Source organism: Lynx canadensis, chromosome F2 (assembly GCF_007474595.2).
Source record: "Lynx canadensis isolate LIC74 chromosome F2, mLynCan4.pri.v2, whole genome shotgun sequence".
NCBI lineage: Eukaryota > Metazoa > Chordata > Mammalia > Carnivora > Felidae > Lynx > Lynx canadensis.
Window position 1 is genome coordinate 66943738 of NC_044320.2, and position 18828 is coordinate 66962565.

The 18828-nt window shown below is 38.3% G+C and overlaps 1 long non-coding RNA gene across 1 annotated transcript in view; it reads right to left on the reverse strand.

Moving 5' to 3' along the window:
- Positions 1-3034: 3034 nt before the first annotated feature.
- LOC115506266 overlaps positions 3035-18828 on the reverse strand; it is a 30585-nt gene continuing 14791 nt past the window's right edge. Inside the window, exon 3 of the long non-coding RNA XR_004343187.1 lies at positions 3035-6228. This is a non-coding gene — a long non-coding RNA (uncharacterized LOC115506266). The remainder of the gene's footprint in view (positions 6229-18828) is intronic.

The following is an 18828-nucleotide window of genomic DNA, read 5'->3' on the forward strand; positions in this document are numbered from 1 at the left end:
TACGATTTTGTGTTCTACTTAAAAAAAAAAAACATTTTCTCATCACTTTTGTTCATTTTTAGTCATTTTAATGACTGTATACTATTGTATAAAGTGGTGGCACCATAGCTTACTTAACCATTAGCTATTTAGTTTGCTCTCAATTCCAACACACTTTGTTTCTGCTATTAAAACTCTGTAATGATTGTCTCTATGCAAAAAGAATAGTGAATTCCAAAAATGTAATGAGCCAAAAAATATTTATATTTATAGTTCCTGGGTCAGCATGCCAAATGACTTTCCAAAAGGGTTCTATTACTTTATACAGACACTAGTTATGTGCAGAGTACCCAGTTAGTTTACCACACCTTTCATTGCCAGTGGAGTTTGTGGTATTTTTAATGACTTATCTAATTTAATAGATATTGGTGATAGTTCCCAGTTATGATTTTCATTTCTTTGACTACTAACAAAGTTATTGTTTCCATAATTTGGCTACTAGCAAAGTTATTTTTCCTCAAAACTTGGTTTACTATTTGTATTTCTTCTCATATAAACTGCCTCTTTGAACTCTTTCCCACATATCTATCAGTGTCTTCATGTTTTTCTTATAGATTTGTGAGAGCTTTTACTATTTAAAACGTTGGTCTCCTTATTTGCTATAAACATTTGCTTTGCTTTTAAACTATACGCACAGAATTTTCAAATTTCCCTGTAGCAAAATCTGTGTATTTTCCCCTTACTGACTTCTGTTTCGTCTAAACTTAGGAAACTCTACTCCACACACAAAATGGACAAATTTGATTCCATTTCTTCTAGATTTTCTGTTTAAAGTGTTTAGCTCTTTAATTTATCTTGAATTAGTGTTCATGTAGATGTATAGATCTAAACTATTTTCTCAATTACTAGCCAGTGATCTCATTCTTTTGAATATTTATAAAATTATATAGTATAGATGTAATTCTTACATCTGAGGTTCAATCCATTCTGTTTTACTGAACTATCAATTTAACACTAAAGCTGAAATGATTATAGCTTTAAATACAGACATAACCCATATGTATCTACAGGTAACAGTTTTTTCATTATAATGTTTCTTGAAGCTAGAACAAGCAATCCTAAAATTCATATGGAACCACAAAAGGCCCCGAATAGCCAAAGTAATTTTGAAGAAAAAGACCAAAGCAGGAGGCATCACAATCCCAGACTTTAGCCTCTACTACAAAGCTGTAATCATCAAGACAGCATGGTATTGGCACAAAAACAGACACATAGACCAATGGAATAGAATAGAAACCCCAGAACTAGACCCACAAACGTATGGCCAACTAATCTTTGACAAAGCAGGAAAGAATATCCAATGGAAAAAAGACAGTCTCTTTAACAAATGATGCTGGGAGAACTGGACAGCAACATGCAGAAGAATGAAACTAGACCACTTTCTTACACCATTCACAAAAATAAACTCAAAATGGATAAAGGACCTGAATGTGAGGCAGGAAACCATCAAAACACTAGAGGAGAAAGCAGGAAAAGACCTCTCTGACCTCAGCCACAGCAATTTCTTACTTGACATATCTCCAAAGGCAAGGGAATTAAAAGCAAAAATGAAGTATTGGGACCTCATGAAGATAAAAAGCTTCTGCACAGCAAAGGAAACAATCAACAAAACTAAAAGGCAACCAACGGAATGGGAAAAGATATTTGCAAATGACATATTGGACAAAGCGCTAGTGTCCAAAATCTATAAAGAACTCACCAAACTCCACACCCAAAAAACAAACAATCCAGTGAAGAAATGGGCAGAAGACATGAATAGACACTTCTCTAAAGAAGACTTCCAGATGGCCAACTTCCAGATGTTCCAGATGGCACATGAAAAGATGCTCAACATCGCTCTTCATCAGGGAAATACAAATCAAAACCGCACTCAGATATCACCTCACGCCAGTCAGAGTGGCCAAAATGAACAAATCAGGAGTCTATAGATGCTGGAGAGGATGTGGAGAAACGGGAAGCCTCTTGCACTGTTGGTGGGAATGCAAACTGGTGCAGCCACTCTGGAAAACAGTGTGGAGGGTCCTCAAAAAATTAAAAATAGGCCTACCCTATGACCCAGCAATAGCACTGCTAGGAATTTACCCAAGGGATACAGGAGTACTGATGCATAGGGGCACTTGTACCCCAATGTTTATAGGAGCACTCTCAATAATAGCCAAATTGTGGAAAAAGCCTAAATGTCCGTCAACTGATGAATGGATAAAGAAATTGTGGTTTATATACACAATGGAGTACTACGTGGCAATGAGAAAGAATGAAATATGGCCCTTTGTAGCAACGTGGATGGAACTGGAGAGTGTGATGCTAAGTGAAATAAGCCATACAGAGAAAGACAGATACCATATGTTTTCACTCCTATGTGGATCCTGAGAAACTTAACAGAAACCCATGGGGGAGGGGAAGGAAAAAAAAAAGAGGTTAGAGTGGGAGAGAACCAAAGCATGAGACTCTTAAAAACTGAGAACAAACTGAGGGTTGATGGGGGGGTGGGAGGGAGGGGAGGGTGGGTGATGGGCATTGAAGAGGGCATTGAAGAGGGCATTGAAGAGGGTGGGTGATGGGCATTGAAGAGCACTGGGTGTTGTATGGAAACCAATTTGACAATAAATTTCATATATTAAAAATAAATTAAATAAATAAATAAATAAATAAATAAGTACTAAAAAAAAGAAATGATAAATTATATGACCTGATGGAAGTGTTAGGTAATGCTATAGTGATAATCATATTGTAGTGTATAAATGTATCAAATTAACGTATTATACATCTTAAAAAAAAGAATGCCTCTTGAATTTTACTACACAAACTTCATTGAACATACTTATTTATCAGTAGAATATTTTTTCACCACTGCTTATACAAAAATTTCATATTGTTTGCAAAACTCAATACATTTTTAACAAAAGTCTAGATAGACTGTCTTAAGTTAGTAAAGTAATAAAAATAAATAAGTCTTGAATCGAATACAATTAGAATATCATCATCATAATGTATAGATGATTTTAAAGTACACTAAGTGACAGCAAAGGGGATTATATCTTGGATGTCACATACAAAGCAAAAGTTTGTTAATAACTATATTAATTTGTTATCAGAAAGTGACATTTTAACCGTATTATGTACTAACATGTTTCTTATACAGAGATGCACACTTTATTGTGTTTGATTCCCTGTTAAGTAAATTAGTTGGGTGCTTTTTGGTGGGCTTTTTTTTTTTAAGATTTTATTTTTAAGTAATCTCTACAACCAATGTGGGGCTCGAACTTACAACCCTGAGATCAAGAGTTGCATGCTCTACTGACTGAGTCATCCAGGCATTCAGGTTGGGTGTTAAGTTGATGTGCCGACCATATAATTTTTCTCATCTAAAATAATGGAAAATAGGCTCCTGTTCAGCACTTCAGGGGCAGTAAGTCTGATTATCAGGAACAGATCATTAACCTAAGTGGGAGGTACCTGCTCTTTATGGTCTTCTAGGACCAGAACTGCCCCCTACCATTAATATTCTTTACTTTAAATTTTTTTTTCAAACTTTTTAAACACAGAACCATGGAGAGTAAGTTTCCTACATGATGCCTCCAAACCTCCAAATACTTTAATATGTAATTCTTATAAGCAAAGACATATTCTACATAGCCATAATACAACCATCAAAATTGGTAAATTAACACTGATTTACCATCTAATCCATAGACTCTATCTAAATTTTGTCCATTGTATAAAACTATAATCCATTCTATTAGATAATAGTCATTCCCACAAATCATTTTGAGGTAAGTTCTTCTCTGCCTTTGGCCTTCTGCAAAATTGCTTAAGGATGAAACAATATCCTTAAAATTATTAGAAACTCTATTGTTTAATAGAGGGCCTATAAAGGTATACTCTTAAACTCTTTAGTCCATTATTTTACACCAGCAAAAGGATCCAATCCAGAATTATGTTGTATTTTGTTGTCCTTTCTTTAATCTTCTTCAAACTACAATCGTTTCTCAATGTTTCCTTGTCTTTCATGACCTTGACACTTTTGGAAAATTTCCTTCAATTTGTGTTTGCCTGATATAATTAGATTCAGGTTTTGATTTGGGGCAGGAATGTCACAGTGTCACTGTGTTTTCATTATATCATGCCACAGAGAAATACTAAAAGTTAGTTTATTGGTTTCATCCTCAAATTTATAAACAAGAATAAAGAAAAGTACCTAAAAGTGGGCAGAACAACCAATACTTTTTCATTTCATTCTTAATTAGCAGTAAATCAAATGGAATGCAATTGTACCAGTTAGCTATTGCTGTTTAACCCACTTCAAAACTTACAGCTTTAAACAGCAACCCTTTTTTAGTTCATGATTCTTTGAGTTGACAATTGAGGCTGGGTCCAACTGGGAGAGTTCTTCTGGTCTGGCCTGGGCTAAGCTGATCTCAGTTGAGCTTGTTCATAAGTTTATGGTTAGCCAGGAGCTCAGCTGGAAGGTCATCTGGGATGACTCATTTCTTCAGGCTCCAGGGTTTTGAAGAGAAAGTAGAAGCCCAGGGTCAGTACTTAGACATCACTTCTGTCACCTCTACCGGCCAGAAATCATAAGGTCAAATAGATTCAAATGTTGTATAAATAATAATTTTTATGAATGTGAAGAGCAAATGGTTTTGCTTAAATAGTGAATTCAGGGGTGCCAGGGTGGCTCAGGTGGTTAAGCATCTGACTCTTGATTTTGGCTCAGGTCAGAATCTCATGGTTTGTGAGATCAGGCCCTCTGTAGAGCCTGCTGTCAGTGCCGAGCCTGCTTTGGATTCTCTTGGCCTTCTGCAAAATTGCTTAAGGATGAGACAATATCCTTAAAATTATTAGAAACTCTTTTGTTTAACAGAGGGCCTATAAAGGTATACTGTTAAAATCTTTTGTCTAGCTGATAGAGTATATGACACATCAACTTAAATTTTTCTGAGATCTTATCAAAGATATTTATACTTACAGCTTTGACTTTACCTTTGCCCTGAGTCTTTGCTTTACTATCCTGGTTTTGATCTTTACCTGAGACTATTTTGTGCTTTAAAAATGTTTTCTTAGCTGGGAAACAGATAAGAAATAATTACATTTTCGAAGCCAGCAAGTCTTGGTTCCTATATATTTCTTTAAGTTCTGCAAAAAAATTAAATAACTTCCTTAGCTTATTTCTCCCTATGCATATTTTATCATATGCAGATACAGGAACCTGTTGTCACTTTTAATAACCTACTTATCAGGATCCATTGGCTTGTCAGGTCCATTTTATGTTTCCAAAATACTTCAGCTGATAGTTTTGCTAAACCTTCTGCAACTGCACAAATGGGTTGCCCTTATGCCAAGCCTCAATAATAACCTCCTGTCCTTCAGGTATCCATTAACAATCTCCTTGAGCCCTTTTTAGTCTCTGCCCACTGTTTAGTCTCAAAATCCATGCCATAAATTATAGGTTTTTATAATGGTGACACACCTTTTCTAGGTACCTATATATCTTTCCCTATTATCTGTTGCAGCTTAACAAACTAGCACAAAATTTAGTATCCCAAACAACTATTTCATTTGCTCAAATTTTGGAGGTTGAGAATTCAGGCACCTTCAGGATGATCTCAGCTGGGCAACCTGTGTCTGATCCATTTGTTGATCAGCTGGGGTCCTTGGAGCTGGCAATCCATTTCAGAGATGGCACATATGTCTCATGGATACATCTAACACCTCAGTGCTCCTTTGTCTCTCTTGCTCCACAGGGTATCTCATCCTTGAGGGCCTTTTCATAGGCTTTGGGTTCTCACAACACATTATTCTTAGGATGGTCATACTTTTTCATGGAGGTTGGCTTCCACAAATGAGTGTTACAAGTAGCAGGAAGTAGAAGCTGTCAGTCTCTTATGGCCAGGGCCCCCAAACTAGCAGAGTATCATTTGTACCACATTTTATGCAATAGAGCAGTCATGGAGCCCACCTAGTTTTGAATGGAGAAGACATAAACTCCACCTCTCAATGGGAGAAGTGTCAAAGATTTTGTAACCATCTTTAATCTACCATAAAGATGAATCTATTGATCTCCATACTTTAACAAACCAGATTTGAAATCAGACCAGCCAATATTCTTGATGCCCAAACCTAGTCTCCTTTACTGATGTGTTTATTATCTTGCTTCCATTTTCCTTCTCTGATTCTCAGTCTTCTCATCTGTAAATACAATAAGACACGAATATTCCATAATTTAATATTCACGGCTACATTCATATTAGAATCATCCTGAAGGTCCAGGACATGAAATGTTCTGTCACTTGTTCAAAATATCCATTTAAATCATATTTATTGTGAGGCTGCTGATCCTGGTCAACTTACAAAAATCTACATACAACTCGTTAGAGCTTTGTTTTCTCTTTGATGTCACTTAAGCAGTAATTTTCATGGTTAATTTTAAAACATTGTTCCTTAGGGACGAAAAGTTTTTTTAAGTTATACTGGTGATGGAAGAAAAACCAAAGACAAATAAAATATTCAGCTTTTGACAGTTTTGAATACATGAAACAGAAGGATGTTTAATTTGATAGAGTCTCTAGTGCTATGACAAGAATGAATATGCCATCAAATTCAATATTTCATCTCTTAAGACAAGGATGTCCACTCTCACCATTACTATTTAACATAGTACTGGAAGTCTTAGCATTGACAATCAGACAACAAAAAGAAATAAAAGGCATCAAAATTGTCATGGAAGAAGTCAAACTTTCACTATTTGCAGACGACATACTCTATGTAAAAAACAAAACAAAACAAAACAAAACAAAGAACTCCACCAAAAAAAATGCTAGAACTAATACATGAATTCAGCAAACTTTTAGGATATAAAACCAATGTGAAGAAATCTGTTGCATTTCTATACACCAATAATGAAGCAGCAGAGAAAGAAATCAAGTAATCAATCCCATATGCAATTGTACCAAAAATGAGAAGATACTGAGGAATAAACCTTTAAAGAGGTAAAAGATCTATACTTTGAAAACTATAGAACACTTATGAAAGAAATTGAAGAGGACACAAAGAAATGGAAAAGCATTCTATGCTCATGGTTTAAAAGAACAAACATGGTTAAAATGTCCATACTACCCAAGGCAATCTACACATTTAATGCAATCCCTATCAAAATACCACCAACATTTTTCACGAGCTAGAACAAATAATCCTAAAGTTTGTGTGGAATCACAAAAGACCATGAATAGCCAAAACAATCCTGAAAAAGAAAAACAAGATTGGAGGCATCACAATTCTGGATTTCAAACTACATTATAAAGCTATAGTCATCAGGACAGTATGGTACTGGCGCAAAAACTGACACATAGATCAATGGAACAGAATAGAAAACTCAGAAAAGGACCCACAACTATATGGTCAACTCATCTTTGACAAAGCAGGAAAGAGTATCCAATGGGAATAAGACAGTCTTTTTAACAAATGGTGTTGGGAAAACTGGGCAGCAACATACAGAGGAAGGAAATTGGACCATTTTCTTACACCATACAAAAAAATGAATTCAAAATGGATGAAAGACATGAATGTGAGACAGGAAACCATCAAATTGCTAGAGAACACAGGCAGTAACCTCTTTGACCTCAGCTGGAGACACTTCTTTACTAGACACGTCGCCAAAGGCAAGAGAAACAAAAGCAAACATGAACTATTGGGACTTCATCAAGATAAAAAGCTTCTGCACAGCAAAAAAAAAACAATCAACAAAACTAAAAGGCAGCCTACAGAATGGGAGAAAATATTTGCAAATGATATATCTGGTAAGTGTCCAAAATCTCTCAAGAAGTTATCAAACAACACCCAAAAAACAAATAACCCAGTTAAGAAATGGGCAGAAGATATGAACACTTTTCCAAAGAAAACATCCAGATGGCTAACAGACACACGAAAAGAAGTTCAACATCACTTATCATCAGGGAAATATAAATCAAAACCACAATGACATTGCACCTTATACCTGTAAGAATGGCTAAAATTAACAACACAAGAAACAACAGGTGTTGGTGAGGATGCAGAGAAAGGGGAACCCTCTTGCACTGGTGGTGGGAATGAAAACTGGTACAGTCATTTTGGAGAACAGTATGGAGGTTCCTCAAAAAGTTAAAGATGGAACTACTCTACAATCCAACAATTGCACTGCTAGGCATTTACCCAAAGGATACAAAAAATATAGATTTGAAGGAGTACCTGCACCCCAAAGTTTACAACAGCATTATCAATGATAGCCAAACTATGGAGAGAGACCCAATGCCCATTGACTGATGAATGGATAAAGATGTGGTGTATATATACAATGGAATATTATTCAACCATCAAGAAGAATGAAATCTTGTCTTTTGCAATGACATAGATGAAGCTAAAATGTATTATTCTAAGCAAAACAATTCAATCAGAGAAAGACAAATACCAAATGATTTCACTCATATGTGGAATTTAAGAAACAAAACAGATAAACATATGAGAAGTCAGGGATAAAAAGAGAAGAGAAGGAAATAAACCACAAGAGACTCTTAATGAGAGAGAATAAACTGTGGGCTGACAGAGGGAGGTGGGTAGGAGATGGGCTAGATGGGTAATGGGCAGTAAGGAGGGCACTTGTTGTGATGAGCACTGAGTATTATATGTAAGTGATGAATCACAGAACTCTACTCCTGAAACCAATATTGCACTGTACATTAGCTAACTAAAATTTAAATAAAAAGGGAAAAATAGAATAAAATACAAATTTTTTTGAAAAATTTTGTCTGTTAATTTAAAACACATAAAGAGGGGTGCCTGGATGGCTCAGTCAGTTGAGCATCTGACTCTTGATTTTGGCTCAGGGCATGATCTCACAGTCAAGAGATCAAGCCATGTGTCAGGCTCTACACTGGGCATGGAGCCTATCTGAGGTTCTCTCTCTCCCCCTCCCTCTACTCCTCCCGTGCTCACATGCTCTCTCTCTTAAATACATAGATAGATAGATAGATAGATAGATAGATAGATAGATAGATAAAACATATAATGAAGAGTCTATTTCTCTACTATATTTTCAACTTTGAAATTCACAAAGATCTCCACATGTATTTATTGTGAATGAAAGGGTCTACTAAAATGATACATCTAAAATTAAAATTGAGATAATGTGTGAGTTGCTAAAATGTATATAAAAGTAATAAGTGAACTGAAAACACTATTGCTTCACTAAAATGTGGATTCTTCAGGACAAGAACCATAGTATTTTTGTCTGTGTCACTAGTACAAAGCATACTGCTTGGCCCATGTTAGTATAAAATTCTCTTATTGAAAATGAAAGAAATCCAATTCAAATAAGCATAAGCAAGAATGGGAATTTCTTGCCTCACTGTATCCATGAAAGTGTGATACAACTGTGGGGAGAGCAGCTGTATCAAAGGAATAACTCGAAATGCTCATATCTACGAAGAACTACATCTTTCATTTCTTTTCTCTTTGAAATGATTGCATTCATCTTCCAAGTCTTGCGTCTCACAACTTTCAATATTTCTTTTTCCAAGCCCAAAAATCTTGGATTTTATTTGTCAATCTTAGGTCAGTTGACAATTTCTGTAGCAATCAAATATGAGTTGAAGTTGAGGAGTTTTTTAATTGGTCCAGCTGGGTTCATGCTTCCACTGACAAACCAATCCAACATGGCCAGAAGGTCATGTAAAAGCATTGTAGATTTCCAAAGTAGTCACAAGGAAGACACAGTGTAAGTAATAAGATGAGAAAGAGATTTGGAAGTGGTTTCCCAAGAAGACAATCCTATAAATATCTAATAATCTAGGTATTTGACAAAAAGTTACTTAACAAGTGTCTGCTACTTCATTTCATAGCCCAAAAATATACTTTTTTTTTATAAGAGAGAGGGGGAGCACACAAGCAGGGGAGAGGGGTAGGGGGAGGGGGGTGGAGAAAGAGAGAGAGAGAGAGAGAGAGAGAGAGAGAGAGAATCTCAAGCAGGCTCCATGCTCAGCATGGTGACCGATGTGGGGTTTGATCCCATGACCTGGGATCATGACCTGAGCCAAAATCAAGAGTCACACACTCAACCAATTGAGCCACCCAGGTGCCTCATAAAAATATATTCTTAATGTCATATCTGTGTCAAGGACCATTAAGACCTTAGCACTGGTTGCACAATCAGACAAGACATTATCACAGTTACCACGTAACTAGTTCCCTCCACCACAGGAACTACTGCCTGGGCTTCTAATCTCCCTGTCTCACTGTTCTATCTTTAAGGCTAGGAAGTCAGCAAGCTATGGTAAAAGATTAGGCATTTAGGATTCTTCTCTGATGTTCTGGCAAGGAAAAGCTGACTCGCTTATACATCAGAATTTCAATGGCCTATTAGGTAAAAAAAATAAGAAGAAGAAATTCTGGAAATTATGACCCATTATTGGCACAAAAATACCACTGCCATGCAGGTGAGGACTGTAAACTATAGTTAGATTTTGCTGTTTTAGCAACAAACCACTCAACTGTCACTTATTCAAGAAACATTTATTAAGCCCTTCATTCAGGGAAGGATTCCCTCATCCATTTTGCTGTGTGATCATTGGCTCTGTCTTCCAGAAACATTTATTTAAGCAATGTTTATTCAAGAAACATTTATTGAGCATCTCCCAAGCCCTCAAGACCAAACTACATATAAATCATTTTAATACAAAGTGATAACCTTTAAAAAAGTGATAAGCTGGATGATAGATGTGCAAGGTTTGGAGGTGGGTCAAGTAGGAATGTTTAATCATCCATGCAGTCAGCACAGACTTCTCTGCAATGACACTTGAATTAAGTTTTAAATAATTAGTAGAAGTTAGCCAGGCAAAAAGTAGGAAGGAGGTGATTGCAGGAAACTATGAATAAAGAGAAGCAGCATGGTATGAGCAAGAAACTCAAAATACTTTGGTGTTCCTGAAACATAAATCATAAGAAAGTGGCAAGAAATGGGGCTGCAAAAGAAAACAGGAGTCATATCATGAATAACCTGGGATACTATATTAAGAGAGCTTAAATTTTATCTTAGAGGGAATGGGAGGCTACAGAACTGTTTCAGTAGCAAGGTCTGAGCAGTCTGGTTGATATGTGGAGGACAGATATGGCATATTCTAATAATGACCTATACCAGGTTTGATTTGTTTTACTATAACACATAGTGTCATGTCCCTGGTGAGAGAAGTATCCATAAAGGGTTATGTTCTGAGAAATAGTCCAATAACAGTGTACCTAAATGTAATTCCAAATTTTATTCCTTAACTAATTCCAAGGAGAATCTAATTGGTTACCCATAACTTCTCATTCCCTTTGTTCTCAATATCTCTACCATCATTCTGCTGCTCTAATATTTTCTCTTCATGCCTTAATATTATCGCTCCACTAAAATTTGGGAAAGTGTGGTAGATACACAGAAGTCATTTAGATTCTGAAATCTTACTGGATCAATGTAAAGGTCTCCTACACAGGGGCAAAGAATGTATTTTGATTCCATTATCCTCTTCCTTGACCATATCTGAAGTAAGCATTGGAGAATATGCTTTCCTTGGACATAGTCTCCTGCCTATCAAAAAGTGGGGAAGGTTTTTTTAAGTCATTCCAGGTCTTGAAAGTCACAGACTTTTAAAGTTCTGGCTTGTGGTTCTCTAGTTGTAAAAGTTAAAATTTAGTAGGAGACGCAAAGATAGAGACAGATAGATATAACAAAAACAACCTCTAGATACAATTAAAGACTGGAATTACTACTAACTTCTCTGGGAGCTTAATGAATGCAAAAATAAGTGAACCAGTGGGGTCGGGCACACAGAAACATAACTTCTTCCTTAAACTATCTTCTCCTTATTCTAGTCTTTGTGGGTTTTGGAAGGTGGTTGGGACCACACAGATGGGTTTTGTTTGAGTGCGTTGGAATGCTTGAACTGGAAAGAAACAAAGAGTAAGATAGTAGTCATGATAATATTGTGGTAAAAGAAACATAATAATATTTTACAAATTGTTTTAGAATGCATTGTTTCATTCAATCTCTGTAAGAAGTCTTTTGAGGTACAGAGGGTAGATGTGATTTCCACCTCTGCTTTTCAACATCAGGGAAGGTAAGTAACAATTATTGAGTACTAGACATTGGTCAAGGTACATTGCATGTATTATGTCATTTAGCCCTCAGAAGCACTTGGCTACTCTGACCCTTGTTCTACAAATGAGGAAACTGTGTGACACAGAGAAATTAAGAGACTTGCTCAAGGTCACATAACTAGCAAGTGGGAGGCTGGGACTCAACTTAGGTCTTCTGATCCAGAACCATGGTGCATTCTACTCTCTCCATGATCTCCACTGGTCTGCAGTGATGACCCACCTCATCTGTGCATTCCTTGCCTTGAATGCAGACGGGCCTGGTAACATTGTGTTCTACAGGCTGATCCAGGAGGACCCGGAGTTTTCTTAGGTTGAGGATGGTGTCTTCCACACCTTTCTATCCCTGTGCCCAGTACAATGCCAGACACATACACCTCAATGAATATTTGTTAGGTAAATGAGTTCTCCAGTGCACTAAAAATCAATTGTATAAAAATACTTTTATGCTTTTATGCATCCATAAAGCCTAAATTCTCTGGGATTTAAGCTGGTGATAATAATAACCTTTCTTTGATAGAGCATCGCACAGGAATTATGAGAGCTCTGTTTCAGCTCTGGCTTCACCATTTATTAGCTGTGAAATCTTGGTTTCCTCACTTTTGGGCTTAGGGGCTGGTCTGCCGTGGCATCTGTATGAACAACGCTGAACCGGTTAAATGAACTAGCTGTAGGATTAATGATGGAGTGGACATGAGAGCTGTAACCGTTATTGAGTCAGAGCACCAGGGAAGGTCAGGAAAGGGAATCCAGTAGCTGCCTACCAATGGCCAGGAGTGCGCAGCAGGCTTCACGTGCTTTTTTTTTTATATATAATTTATCGTCAAATTGGCTAACCTATAGTATATACAGTGTGCTCTTGGTTTGGGGGGTAGATTCCTGTGATTCATCGCTTACATACAACACCCAGTCATCACCCCAATAAGTGCCCTCCTCAATGCCCACCACCCATTTTCCCCTCTTCCCCACACTGCCCCCCCCCCGCTTTTTTTTAAGTTTTTATTTATTTATTTTGAGAGAGTGAGAGAACAGGAGGGGTAAAGGGGCAGAGAGAGAGAGGGGGAGAGAATGAGAATTCTAAGCAGGCTCCACACTGTCAGTGCAGAGCCCGACTTGGAGGTTGGAACTCATGAACTGCAAGATCATGACCTCAGATGAAATCAAGAGTAGGATGCTTAATGGACTGAGCCCCTCGAGTGCCCCCACATGCATATTTTTGTTTCATCTCATGATAAGCAAGTTGAGAGACAGAAAAAAGAAACCTTGTTTTATCTCAAGCTAGTAAAACTAGTTTCAGCCTTGATATGTTGTGTTTGTGTCTTGTTTGTGCCTTGATATGCTAGTTATGGTAAGGCTGAGTATGAATCTTCCGTGTCAAATGCATTTCCTAAATTTATCTCTATGTTTGGTATTGATAAGCAGTTAATAAACCTCTGCCATATAAGTCTCCAAAATTTGGGCAATCTTTATTTCCTTTTATTTCTACTTTCAAATCTCTTCTGAGCTCATTTTTTTGGCAATACCTTAATAAATATAGTCGACAGCAATTAACACATGCTACTAACATTTTGTCATCCAACCTTTTTCCCTAAAACTTTAAGTGCATGTCATACATCCTCTAAGTTTTTTAAAAAAGTGAGAGATTTACCAAATGTTTTGCCATTACATAAAATGAATTACTATCCTTCTAGTGGATATTAATTTCTTAGCTATCTATTGCTTGGGCCCTGAGATAACACCATGTATTTCAATATATTGTTACACCAGTACTACACACCTTTCCCCAATTTTTACATCAGTCATGATAGGTTATGCTGTAACAGACAACCCTCAAGTCTCAGGGACTAAAAACAACAAAGGCTTCCTTATCACTTTTGCCTAAATATCCATTGTGTCATTGTGGCCTTTGCTCTGTCACCCTCTCTAGAAAGCCAGGTAAACAGAGGGCTTGTCTCTGTGATTTCATGATGGCTAAAGTCTGTGCTGTCCAGTATGGTAGTCACTGGCCATATCTGTCTACTGAGTCCTTGAAATGTAGCTAGTCTGAATTGAGATGTCAGTGTAAAATACATACGAGATTCAAAGACTTGATATCAAAAAAAAGGAATGTAAAAATGTTTTAAGAGTAATTTTATTTTTTTATTAAAAAAAATTTTTTTAACATTTATTTATTTTTGAGAGACAAAGAGAGCGTGAGTGGAGGAGGGGGCAGAAAGAGAGGGAGACACAGAATCCAAAGCAGGGTCCAGGCTCTGAGCTGTCAGCAAAGAGCCCAACGCAGGGCTGGAACTGGTGAACTGCCAGATCATGACCTGAGCTGAAGTCAGTGCTTAACCAACTGAGCCACCCAGGTGCCCCAAGAGTAATTTTTTTTTTAAGTTTATTTATTTGGAGAGAGATAGAGACAGCATGAGTGGGGCGGGGCAGAGAGCGAGGGAGACAGAGAATCCCAAGCAAGCTCTGCGCTGTGAGCGCAGAGCCCAATGTGTCTTGAACCCACAAAACCGTGAGATCATGACCTGAGCCGAAATCAAGAGCCAGAAGCTTAACCAGCTGAGTCACCCAGGCCCCAGTAATTTTAATATTGATTACCTATGGAAATGATATATTTTATATATTGGGTTAAATAAAACTATCACTAAAATTAATTTTACCTTTTCCTTTTTACTTTTTTTATGTGACTACTACAAAATTTAAACTTCTATATATAGCTTGCATTACATATGTTTCTGCATATGGTGCTGGCCTTGGCCAGAAAAAAGGAAATGTGCCAAAGTGTACACTCATTCTTAAGTTTGTACCTGGGAGTAATACATATAACTTCTGCTTATATTTCTTTGTCCAAAACAAGTCACATGGTCATACCTGACTTTTTTAGAAAAGAGGAAGTATATCTGAACCATATGCACTCAGGAGACCCAGAATGATTTAGTCTACAGCACTAAATGGCAGCCACGGATTCCTTCCTTAAACAATTTTATTAATGCTCTCTATGCGACAGACTTAATATTAAATGTCAGTGAAGGCTGGAACCTCATCAGTTTATCATTCTCAACCCTTGCCTTACTCTTTACATCCTCTGGCCGAATGCAGGTTTCCCGAGAAACTCTGACTGATGAGCTAATGTGAAACAGATGTTCCTAGGACAAGACAAAGAAACACTTTTAAGAATCAACTGCAAACCTGCTTAGGAGCAGTGGTACACATTAATGCTGACTACAGGGTAAAAGATGCAGGAGGCAGACTCTCTTGGTGGGGAGCAATCAGAGATGGAATAGATATCGGTGAGCCAAAATGTCATGAAGTATATAAATAAGGACATAAAACCACAGCGTCCAGGTATTTAAAGCACTCACGAAACAAAAAGCAGTCTGCATGTGTGTTTTATATGTCGGCAGAGGAACTGTGGGTGTGGTGACTTAGCATAAAGACAAGCAGGAAGCTGGGCTAGGAGAGCAAAGAACATGCAGAAGTTGTGGATCTGGGCTGCACAGCAGGCCTGCAACCTGACGGGGAAGCAGGGGCCCAGATGCATGTACAAATCAAGCCTCAGGGCAATGTTGTGAATCAGACCACCAGTCTGAGCAGCACAGCAATTATTAGTCTGGCAAAATAGTGGGCTAAACACCAGTTAGGAAGGTAACAAACAAGTGGCCTTAAGCACTACAGAGAAAGGCCAGGAAAGTGGCCTGACACTGCACCGGAAGGAAAAGGGCAGGGCAAAATGAACAAAAGGAGAGGTGCAAATCTCTAAAAGGAAACCTCAATGTTGCGGGTAATCTACAGCCACAACAAGGACACTTCCTGTTTGCTTTTTTCTGGTGTAGGAATTAGTTCCCAGCTTAGTCTGGAAGCTGTTGGTGAGAGAAGGTAAGAGGATAAATCTGCCAGAAGTAGGGAGTATTCACAGAGAGATGAGAGAATATCTTGACCATTTCATATTAAAAGAGCAGATAATTACACATGAGGTCTTTGAAGCTCACGCACCACCCAGAAAGATATGTGATGTCTTTACAGGTGCATGTTGGCTTCGTGACCCATTTTCAATGGAGCACATGCTCATCCAGGAGTGATTGTGGTTGGCCCAGGCAAAGCAGAGCAGTCTGGAAGCATCATTCAGTCCAGAGCTAACAGCAGTCGAGCATATTATCTCTCAAGACCTGGCTAACAGGGTAATCTTCCTGAGAGCTCACACAATAGTTTTGCTTGTTGATTACATTGCTTGGCTGGGTGGTGATGGTAGTGTTGTTCGTGGTTTCTTCCTTCCTTTTATCTTAGCACGAAGATCATTCATTTACTTGGGTAGTAGGGGTAGGAAACTCATCTGAAAGTGTAAGACAGAGGTGTGGGGACAGGCTTAAGGACTGGGCTTTCTGAGAGGACAAATGGAGTTGGCTCACTTTGCACAAAGGCCATTAGGCTTCTTAGTGAGAAGAAAAAAGTGTACTGCACCTTGCTTATGAAGCCTAAAGAAGGGAGGATGAGGACTCCTGGAAAACATTTGAGTGGAGGGCCTTCTGTCCTCTGTTTTCCCTACCACACACTGCCCTGGGGACCTCATTCATTCCCATGGCTTGAAATGCCCCCTGTATGCTGACAACCCCCGGATCCCTGCCTCCAGATCAGACCCACGGCTTCCAGGTGCCTCAGTTCTCATTTTATACTATTCTCCCCCTTGCTCATTATGCATCAGCTACCCTGATTTTCTTTCCATTTCTTTAACATACTGACCTCCAGGAAATTTGCATATGCAGTTCTTTCTGGCTGTAACACTCTCTCTTCAACTGCTTGCGTGATCACTGCATGATCTCTCTCTCTCTCTCTGTCTCTCTGTCTCTCTTGCTCTCTCTCCCTCTTTTGGTCCTACTTATGTCACCTCCTCAGAAAGGCCTTTCCTGAGTGGTCACTCGCCCCTATTATTCTGTCTCAGCCTCTTGCTTATTTCATTCAAAGTACATTTCACAATTTATAATAATGTCTTAATTCAATGCTTTTTTGTTTGAACTACTAGCGCCTAGTCTGTGCCTTGCATATAGAAGACACTCAGTATGTTTTATTGTTATTGTTTGTTCCATCTGTATTATACTTGAATTCCAACATCATAGTTGCCAAAAAGTCACCTGATTGTCTAGAGTGTGTCTGTTCAGTAGACTGAGGGTATGGCCTCTACAAGAGTCACCAAGAAAATATCCAGAAATTGTACTGGACTGAAGGGGTTAACATGTTAGAGAAAACTGCCCCACACATAAGTGGGAATATTTTTCAGTCTGTAGTTCAAGACCTCATTCATTAGCAATTTACTCATCATGTAAGAGGAGAAATCCCCTGCATATGTTTTAGACCTTGCTCAATGCATATCTGATCACTGCATGAAGACCCTCCTCTGAGAACACAGCAGGACATACATAAATCCTGGGGGTCTGCAGGAAGCTTGGTAAGGTAGACAGAGTTCCCAAAGCGTCCTTTGGTGCTGGTTGGGGACACACTGGTACAGCCTGAGCTTGAGTCAGAGTAGAGTGAATAGCTCTACTCCATAGTAATTAGAGTGTCGGAGTCCCATACATCAGACTGGAACAGAATTGATGAGACCTACCTTCTTAGAGGGGCAACTTAAGGAAGGAGGAGGGTCCAAAGCATCAAGGGAAGCTAAAGAAATATTACCTACAGCAGTATGAGAGTATATGCAAAGTGTTGAAGTCAAATCATCTTAGGAAGAGAGGCCCAATCAATGAAGAGTCAGGAGAGACAGGAACATGAGTCAAGTAGAAATGATAAACATGGGCCAGCCTTGCAAGGTGCAATGTGGTCAAGCTGGGAAGTTTCTCCTAGAATTGCCTCCACATCCCAGGGCAGGATACCTGCTTTTGTACCTCCAGTCTGGTAGGGTGCCAGAAATTCCACCTGCTCTGCTCTACTTAAGAACTGTGTGCCTGAATGGCCATAAAATTCCCCTGCAGTTTTAAGAATTTAAGAAGTTGCATCAGATTTCTGGCAAGGCACTCAGATAGAAACATAGGTCAGGAGGGAAAGGGGAAAGGCAAGATGTGGCAAGACAGTATACTGTGGAATGGCTACATGAGTACCAGGTGTGGAGTGTCTGCCCTCAGGGCCAGTAACTCAATCCTTGTCTTTACCAAATGATTCATTTAGGTTCATCCCCCATCACTGTAGTGGAGATATATAGAGATCACAAGGTTCTAGGGAGGTCTGCTATTATATCATGTTGGATACCCCAGGTATTTATATTAATGCCCAGGACGCTGGCATTTATAAAGAAAAAGAACTATATTTGTTTGTAGACCTCAAACAAATGGAAAGGCAAAAATACAATTTATTCCCTCAAAAAACTATAAGGTTTCAGAGTAGAAAACTTCAGGCATGAATGTTCTACAGCTCAAACCTCCTCATCAAAAGCCAGCCTCTTTTCCTTGGGTCTGCCTTCATTCACAGAGTGTCCCCATGTCCAGGCTTACTTCACTTCTCTTCTAAAGAGAAAAAAGAGCTTTTATTTCTCAGTAGTTCCAACAACGTTCTCAAGACTGGCTCTGTTTGGACTTATGGCTCGTATGGCTATGGGCAAACTAATCATTATGATTAAGGGTATGGATTACACTGGTTGGCCAAGAC